This window comes from Octopus bimaculoides, chromosome 16 (genome assembly GCF_046866305.1).
Source record: "Octopus bimaculoides isolate indiv1 chromosome 16, ASM4686630v1, whole genome shotgun sequence".
Lineage (NCBI taxonomy): Eukaryota > Metazoa > Mollusca > Cephalopoda > Octopoda > Octopodidae > Octopus > Octopus bimaculoides.
The window spans coordinates 43337411-43347410 of record NC_142943.1 but is presented as its reverse complement, the minus strand read 5'-3'; positions in this window follow the sequence as shown (position 1 = coordinate 43347410).

The following is a 10000-nucleotide window of genomic DNA, read 5'->3' as shown; positions in this document are numbered from 1 at the left end:
AACAAAAACAGGACAGTAGAGACACTTCAAACTTCGAAATGAGGAGTAGATAGACAGCCGACAACTGATGAAGAGTCGTTCTTTACGTTACTTGTCTTGTTTTCCATTTGTTTCTCTCGTTGTTTGCGTATTGAACTCATTTGTTTTCGTATTTCATGCTGTTTACTGTTGGTGACATATTGTATCCATATATGTAAATACACACACACACACACACACACACACACACACACACACACACACACACACGCACACAAACATACACACACACACACACAGAGGCATACACACACACAGAGGCACACACACACAGAGGCACACACACACACAGAGGCACACACACACACAGAGGCACACACACACAAACTTTTGATCTGAAGAAAATATCAGATTGGAGACTTTTGCATACTTAATAGCAACATATGGAGTTGTACATCTGTAATATATAATGACGTGCCAAACATGAGTTGGTTGAAATTTTTATGGTTACTGCAGGGTAGGACACAGACGAATGTTTTTGAAATGGTCATTACTCAGCCCACGTGGGAGAAACATATGTCCGACAAGCACCATTCGGTCCGTGGTGTCTTAGCACTTTTTGTGAAGTCATGGCACTGTGGACGATAGGGCATCGCGTGTTTGCCTACATTTACGTGAAGATTAACGGTTCTGTCACAGCAATTCAACGTGAGTTTCGGCGCCGCTTCAACATTCACCGAAATCATGCTGTTCTCACTAGTAACACAATCTTTCGTTGGGTGTATGCACGAGATACACTAATGAATATGAGACCGGTGGGGGCACCATGAACAGTACGGACTCTGGAAAATGTGGTACGCGTCAGACAAGCTTTCAAAAATGCATCAATAAAAACAGATACCACATCATAGTGTTGTTTTCCACACTTGATTTTCACAAATGCTAATTTAATACAAACACATTGATGTCAATGCAATTTGTTTACAGCTAATATTAATGATTTTGTGACTTTTTCAAAAACGTCTGTCCACACTGCCCCACAGTATATTGGAAGAGAAAAGATTTCGTTCAATACAAAACTTATGTGAGATTCTATCATATTATTTACCATTCAGAACCCATTTCCCTCCCTGATATATTTCTCACCTCACCCAAATTGATGATATTCTTATATACTGCCACTACTTTCTCTCTGTTGCTTTGTAATTACTTTTTTCTATTCAAAGCCAAGAGAGGCAGCGCAATATAATCCTCGCTGAGGAGATCATACCAGAAAGAAACATGTCTGTTACTGCTGCTAGCTGATTTTAAAGACTAACTACATTATAAATTTGTTTTGTAATTGCAAGGTTATGTGTGAATGTATGATCTGTTATGAATACACACACACACACACATACACCACATAAACGATATATTCATGTATGTGTATGTGTGTGTGTGTGTGTATGTTCGTATGTATATATATGTATGTTTATGTACAATGTGCATGCGTACATATATATATATATATATATGTATGGATGCATATATATATATATATATATGTATGTATATATATATATGTATGTATATATGTATGGATGCATATATATATATATATATATATATATATATATATATATATATATATATGTATGTATGTATGTATATATATATATATATATATATATATATATATATATATATGTGTGTGTGTGTGTGTGTGTATGCATATATGTATATATATATCATCATCATCATCATCATCGTTTAACGTCCGCTTTCCATGCTAGCATGGGTTGGACGATTTGACTGAGGACTGGTGAAACCGGATGGCAACACCAGGCTCCAGTCCGATTTGGCAGAGTTTCTACAGCTGGATGCCCTTCCTAACGCCAACCACTCAGAGAGTGTAGTGGGTGCTTTTACGTGTCACCCGCACGAAAACGGCCACGCTCGAAATGGTGTCTTTTATGTGCCACCCGCACAAGCCAGTCCAGGGGCACTGGCAACGATCTCGCTCGAAAATCCTACAGGAGCCAGTCAGGCGGTACTGGCAACGGCCACGCTCAAAATGGTGCATCTCATGTGCCACCCGCACAAGAACCAGTCCAGGGGCACTGGCAACGATCTTACTTGGCTTGCCGGGTCTTCTCACGCACAGCCCATTTCCAAAGGTCTCGGTCCGTAGTCATCGCCTCGGTGAGGCCCAATGTACGAAGGTCTTCCCTCACCACCTCAGCCCAGGTCTTCCTGGGCCTACCTCTTCCACGGGTTCCCTCAACTGTTAGGGTGTGGCACTTTTTCACGCAGCTATCCTCCTCCATTCTCACCACATGTCCATACCAGCGCAATCGTCTCTCTTGCACGCCACACCTGATGCCACAACTGATGCCACTGATGCCTGTGACATAGCAGAACAACTTGATGTCAGTCCCAGAACAGCTGTTAAGTATCTCCACATATATACATATATATACATATATATATATATATATATATATATATATATATATATATATATATATATATATATATATGTGTGTGTGTGTGTGTGTGCGTGTGTGTGTGTGTGTGTGTGTGTGTGTGCGTGTGTATATGCATAACAAAAGTAAATATACAGCCCATCATCCCATAAACCATCGTTTTATGTTTATTCTAACTTGCAACAGTTTATATTTTTTTTATTGATTGACATTTTTATGTTTCAGGTTCTATATATGACTGTTTAATCATGCCATGTACAAAAGAAGCCTTGGTACTGTCTGAATTTCAAAGAGGCCGTATTGTGGGTCATTCTGAAGGTGGATCCCGCTTTCTACTTTTAATAGAGTGATTGTGCAATTCACAAGAGAGGGGATGGAATTCACATCACTTCACCCAAATCAACCGGCGCCATGTGACAGGACCTTTCTCTTTGTTAAGAGAAGTGTGGAGGATAATCCTCGTTGCAAGGCCTGTGACATAGCAGAACAACTTGATGTCAGTCCCAGAACAGCTGTTAAGTATCTCCACAAACTTGGTTGCTATGGCAGAGCAGCCAACATCAAGCGGAGAAAAGATTGGGTCATTGAGATGGTAGAGAGACCATTAGCATTTTGGGACACTGTCATATTCTCTGATGAGTCTCGATTGGCTGTAATTCCCGACAATAGTCGAGTGTGGGTCTGGAAACTCTCTGATCAAGTATTTGATGTGAGAAGAATGCAGCCAACAATGAAACACGGCAGCTTTTCTGTGATGGACTGGGGAGCAATTTGGACCAATGGTCATTCAGAGCTGGTGGAGCGTGAGGAAAACATAAACTCAGATAAATATGTGTCCATATTGCAGTAAGAACTCTTTCCAATCTTCTGTAATGGCGAAATGATTAGAGAAAACTCTTTATTTATGGAAGATGGGGTTCCTTGTCTAAAATGACCCAAGATTTGTTGGATGAAAACGGCATTAAAACGCTTCCATGGTCAAACCAGTCACCAGATATGAACCTTATTGAACACCTCTGGGACATAATGGACAGGACACTTCATAAAAAGAATAAGAAAACGTCTTCTAAGCCAGATCTTTTGAGGTTATTGCATGAAACTTGGCAAGAAATTCCGCAAGAGAATATTCGTCATCTGACCAATAACATTCCTAATAGGATCCTTTCATTGAAAAATGGAAAGGGCTTGTCTAATAAATATTAAATATTCACATTATAACAATTAATAAATAATTTGAATGTATAATTTCAGATTTAAATGACTTTATTTCTGTTATTATTATGTCTATTTATTTCTATTTTGTCTACGTAATCTTAGTGCGCGCGCGTTCCGTATCGGGATCTGTCACGCAGTATGACTAAGTAAGAGAGAGTGAGGCAACTTTGAATTCATTTACGGTTTGCTTCGAAGGAAGATCTTTGTTCTGAGTATGGTCTTGTAACTATTGTCGGAATCATCATTGCTGACGAAGATTCATGATACTCCTGCATGGACATTACTGGATTTCCTTTAATACGTGATGGCCTTCTTCGGACAACAGTGGGCACCCATCTATCTATCTATCTATCTATCTATCTATCTATCTATCTATCTATCTATCTATCTATCTATCTATCTATCTATCCATCCACCTATCTATCTATCTATCTATCTATCTATCTATCTATCTATCTATCTATCTATCTATCTATCTATCTATCTATCTATCTATCTATCTATCCTCCTGTCTGTCTGTCTGTCTATTTATGAGTATTTTTTTCTCGTTGCTTCGATCCACTGAAACAATGCGGAAGAAATTGTCTTCCTCAAGGACACCACGCGCCAACAGGAATCGCACTCAGGTCGTTATGACCGTGAGCCGAATAACCTAACCACTACACACACACATGAAGGTGCGATCACGCAGACAGGCACACACATATGCAATATAGAAGATATTATGATGATAAAGAAGATCGAACTTGTATCGATCCCGATCGATTCCTATTTCACTGTTGTGAGACAAGACAATGTCGCAATAATACTCCACCTAGATCGATCCATCCCTAAAACATGGAAGTGCTCATACATAGATAAGTAAATCGTCAGTAATCTGTGCACGTAAAGAGATAAGCTACGATCGAGCAAGCGATAATTTCATTAAGTACCTCTGTAGTCACTTAGGCGTCTCATGTATTGATTTAATCATTTCATTTTATTGATATCCCTTCTGGACATCTACTGGACACATACAACAATTCAATTGTCTTCAGTTTCATACCACTTCAACGCGTTAATTTCATTTGTTGTTTAGTAATTACTAATGTCATTAGTTATTCGATGCATTTTTTTTTTGTCTTTATTTTTTAGTTATGACATGTTGGTGTAATTGTTGCAGCAGCAGCAGCAACCGCCACCACCACCATCACCACTTCCACTACCACCGTTGTCTCCGCCGCCGCAACCGCCCCGCAGCAACAGTAGCAGCAGCAGCAGCAGTAGCAGTAGTAGTAGTAGTTTTAGTAGAAGCAGCAGCAGCAGCTTTAATAGTTGAAGTAGTTTATTGCTCATGCTGCTGTTTTTAGTTACCGACTAGTAGCACCGATTAAGAAGATCTACAGTGGTGTATGTTTCTGCCATGGACAGTATATATTTTCAAGGTTTTTTTTTCTCAAATTTTCTTCTCAAATACTGTCTCTAGAAAGATATACTTATACTTGTATAGGTATATCTTTCGATATCCTGTTTCTAGAATGATATACAATCTCTAGCTGTACAATGCTCCACATTGGTAGACCTATAACAACGTCGCATAGATTACTTCGTACCACAAGTTTCGGGTTTTTCGTTCTGATTGCAGAATCCTGTGGAGGTCAATAATACTTTTGGTTTCCTCGATAAATGAATAGAAGTGTAGAGCTGAGATTTCTTCTTCTTCTTCTTCTTCTTCTTCTTCTTCTTCTTCTTCTTCTTCTTCTTCTTCTTCTTCTTTGCCCGATTGCCCTCTTCCTCCTCCTCCTCCCGTCTGCCCCTCTTCCTTCTTTTTCTCCTCTTCTTCATCGCCTCCCCCCTTCCCTCTTTGCCTCCAAATTGTATTTAGGGCTTACAGTCCAAGGCTCGAGCTTTGTTGTGTCGCGCCGACTCGCCTTGAGAACCGCATTAAAAGTATTATTGTATGTTTAGGTCTACAGTATCAAATATGTATTTAAGACTACATTATGAAGTATGACTTTTGCATCAGGGACTACATTACCAAATATCTTTTATTGCGTATCTAACTAGGACTGCATTATCTAATATGTATTATTTTGTATTTGTGACTGAATTGTGAAATATGAATTGTCTATGTGTGACTATATTATCAAATATGTATTGCTGTGTATCCGGACTGCATCAAGGGACCACAGAGAAACCTCTGATGGTTCGACAGTTGGGTTTTCTCCTTAACACCACCAATGATATCATTTTTCTTTCTGCATCTGTTGTGGGGTACGGCTGTAGACTTGTAATATTTTGACTAAGTTATTGGGACAGATACTTACAAGTTTCTTAGTTCTCTAGTTTTAAAATAATTCAGAAAAGACTTTTTGTTTTAATCCTGTTAAACTTGATAAAAATCATGTTTTCTCTGAACTAACTGAACATGAGTCGGTTCACATTAGTGAACCAACACCACAACAACAGTAACCACAATGACGACGACGTCGATGGCGATGACGGTGTCAGATTCGAAAGCGTTACATCATCGAATGCGTGTTATGGTGTATCTATGACTACATTACCAAATATATGTTATTTTCATATCTGAAACAATTATCAAAAATGTATTAGTTTGCATTCGGGACTACATTATGAAATATGAATTGTGTATCTGGGACTACATTATCAAATATGTATCCAATGAAGAATTAGATCTGCTTGGTGCAGGCTACATCCTACACATGATATTTTCTTTTCAAGTGCACGTCTCACGTTATTAATACGATGCACAGAGCCTTATAATCTCGTACAATAGCCACAAAACATGGTCTACACTAGTGGTTCTGAACCGGGGTCTATATGACCCTCGGGTATTCATATAAGATTTCGTTGCTAAAATGTATGCGCAATAAACTGGTGATATTTCTACAATGTACAAAATACTTCAACACTATATTCATACAATTCCGAATAACTAATAACTTTTTCTAGTAAAGGATAAGTAAACATAGAGTTATTAGGATGATCCATCCGAGTGAAATAGAAATCCAAGGCGTCCATAGGTAAAAAGAAAGGGTTGAGAACTGCTGCTCTATACAATCATCAACCATTTAGACAATCCACATAAGACAATCCGCACTCTTCCTTAACCGATACGTGACACTTTGACTCATTGGTTCACGCTACTCACATTTGATATAGCAGCGAGGCATTAATGCCACACAAGCCACACACGCTCCATGCTATACACACTCACTGTCTGAGACTTTGAAATACATATTGTACAATCACATGACCTGGAGAAAAAGAGTATTCACCGCATAACAACCACAACTCAACGCACAGACGTTGTACAACCTCTGTTACACAATGGAGGAAACATTTACATAGCCTCAGAAACAAGTCGAACCGCTTAACACATCAAAAGGCTGGTGGAGTGGAGTAGAGTAAAGATTCTAAGATTATTATGTTATACACATCACACAGAACAGAGAGGGGCAGAAGCGGATAGAGTAGAGTCTTACATAAAACTGTTTAAAACTTAATGATTAGAACGACTGCGACGTCGACGATGATGATGACAACATTGATGATGATGATAACAATAACAACAACAACAACACCAACAACAACAACAACAACAACAACAACAACAATAATAATAATAATAATAATAATAATAATAATAATAATAACAACAAAAAAATTATTTATAACTGAACAAGAGCGGGAGGGTGGTATAGAATGTTTCTGGATTTGTGCAGGAATGCGCGCGTACGTGTATGCATGTATGCATGTATGTATGTATGTATGTATGTTTTATGCATTCATGTATGTGTGTGTGTGTGTGTGCGTGCGTGTGTGCGTGCGTTTGTATATATAATCATTAAAGAAACACTTAAACAGTTTAGATCGAGTAAAGTTACCGATTAACGGGAAACATCACGTTTCTATTGATGTTTGTTATAGCGGAAAGGGCTTACTTGATTAACATGACTTTAGTTGGTTATGGGGTAGACAGATATCTATTGTAAAAGATGATGGCTCTAGTGGAGGCTGTGGTGGTGGGGAGTGCAGGCTTGCGATGTCTACTATTAAAGACGATGGCACTGGTGGTGGAAAAGACAAACCTGGTGCTGCACTTTCAGAGATTGATTCATTCTGCTGCAAGGGCTTTCCTTTCTGGTGTAATTTTCTTTAAATAATGATCAAAAGATGTTTGAATATAGATTCTCCCTCTTTACATAAATCATAGACATGAGACCAATCAAAAAGCAGTACCGTCATATCAAAAACGCAGAGGTTGTCACACTTTTGAAACAAATAACTGACTCAGCGCTCAGTTTCTCAACACTGAAACCCAGAAGTTCTATCTGTTAAATCAGAAGAAAATTTTAACCTGACCAAGTGTAAAGAGGTGGATGAGGAGATACAATGTGTCCTACCACCGCGCGGATTTTATTGGCGACAACAGTCAACCCTGCTAAGTTTCTAGCGTCTAAACCTGTGGGGACATGGCAATGTTTTGATAGAGCAGTGGTTTCTTCAGGATGGGAATAATATATTAATCTAATGGTACACTCTCGTGTTTGGGAAAGAAGGTCTTGTAATTTCTTGCTGAACAACTTGCACAAATGATTTGTTTATAGTGATCAAATATTAAAATGAGTCATGGTACGAAAAGATTTTAAGAAAACCCGTCTGAAGCAGAAAACGGTGGACATATGTCACCAGAATGCGGTATGCTATGGCAAAAGAGTGACTATAACGCGTCAATGAGGGTCAAATGAGTCTTATTGGTTTGGAAGACTCTCTTACGTAATTTATCACCGCATAATACAAACTACCTCGTATTGCACTGTCCGGCCACTTAGACTGCAGTGAATATGGAACAATGAAAGTGGTCGAGATATACATCCATGGAAATGGAGTTGGGTAGGGAATATACTATTCAGAAGTAATACACAGTGTAACATGATTTTTGTCTTCGGGTAGTAACTGTTATTTTCTACTTGCTCACCTTCGGAAAGTATCAAAAATAGTTAATACTTCCTTCAAACTTTGCTTTTGCTGCATTAATTCAAACCCCAAAGAATCCCTCTCAATACATAGATATAGTGCGTCCACAATACTCCTGCTTATGATCAGAGATGCACATGTTGTAAGCCACTAAGGGACATGCTCAAGTGGTTAAGCTCAAGGAACTGACAAACAAGTCTGTGGCATTGAGCAGAATATTTGTTATAACGATAATATTCACTTCAATAACACAGCGCTGAGTCTGTCTGAAATGTTGTGGAAAATAGGTCAGTTTCAAAACATTGATGTCCAGGTTACAAAAGCAATGTTTAAAGGGAATAGTAGGTAATTTCCTTTTGTTTTCTAGATAAAAGCAAATAGTAAATAACACTTACTGAAAATAAAGAAAAATTGTTATACAGTGTTATGAACGGTCTTGAGGTATCAGTAACTGTCTGATTATCTTCAGTAAATCTCTCAGCATTTTTGGTGTTAATGAAGGTATTAATGAAGTCCTTCAACAAAAATGACTTGGTTCTTTAGGTTCATTGGTCACATACTTCTACTATAGCCTCTGGTATAGCCTCAGGCCGACCAAAGCCTTGTGAGTGGATTTAGTAGATGGGAACTGAAAGAAGCCTGTCATATACATACACACATACATACATACACACACACACATATATATATATGTGTGTGTGTGTGTGTGTGTGCATGTGTGTGCGTGTGTATGTGTGTGTGTCTTTGCGCCTGTGTTTGTCAGGCACCACCACTAGATAAACAGTATGTGGTGGTGTGTCTATGTCCCCATGACCTAGCGGTTCGGAAAGAGAGACCGATAGAATAAGTACTAGGATTAAAAACAATGTCGCATGGTCGATTCATTTGACTAAAAGTTCTTGAAGGCGGTGTCAAATCAGGGCCACAGTCAAATAGCTGAAACAAGTAAAAGACAAAAGATAAAAAAGTGTCAGAAAAATACTTGGAACATTTACATCGTTATTCGTTGGTTCTCCTCGCACTTTAATAGTGTGTCAATTTAATTTCCTTTCAAACCGATTGAACCAATGTATAATCGGTACAAACTATTCTTCAGAACCGTCTTTCCCTGCTGCCTATGCAGCTTTTAATTCCCTAAAAAGGCTTCAAGTCTTTTGTAGCACTGAACCGGGGGTAATAGACCTCTCACGTTGATTTGATCGTTTGACAAAACAACCAATAACCTTGCTGTTTCAATTATGGAACCACTGCGATGTTGATTGATAATTGCAGCTGTTATCGCCGAAGAGAATTTTTAAATGTTCCATCAATTTTTGTCCTTTAGAATTGTCTCGAACGTTGATCGACTGTAGCCA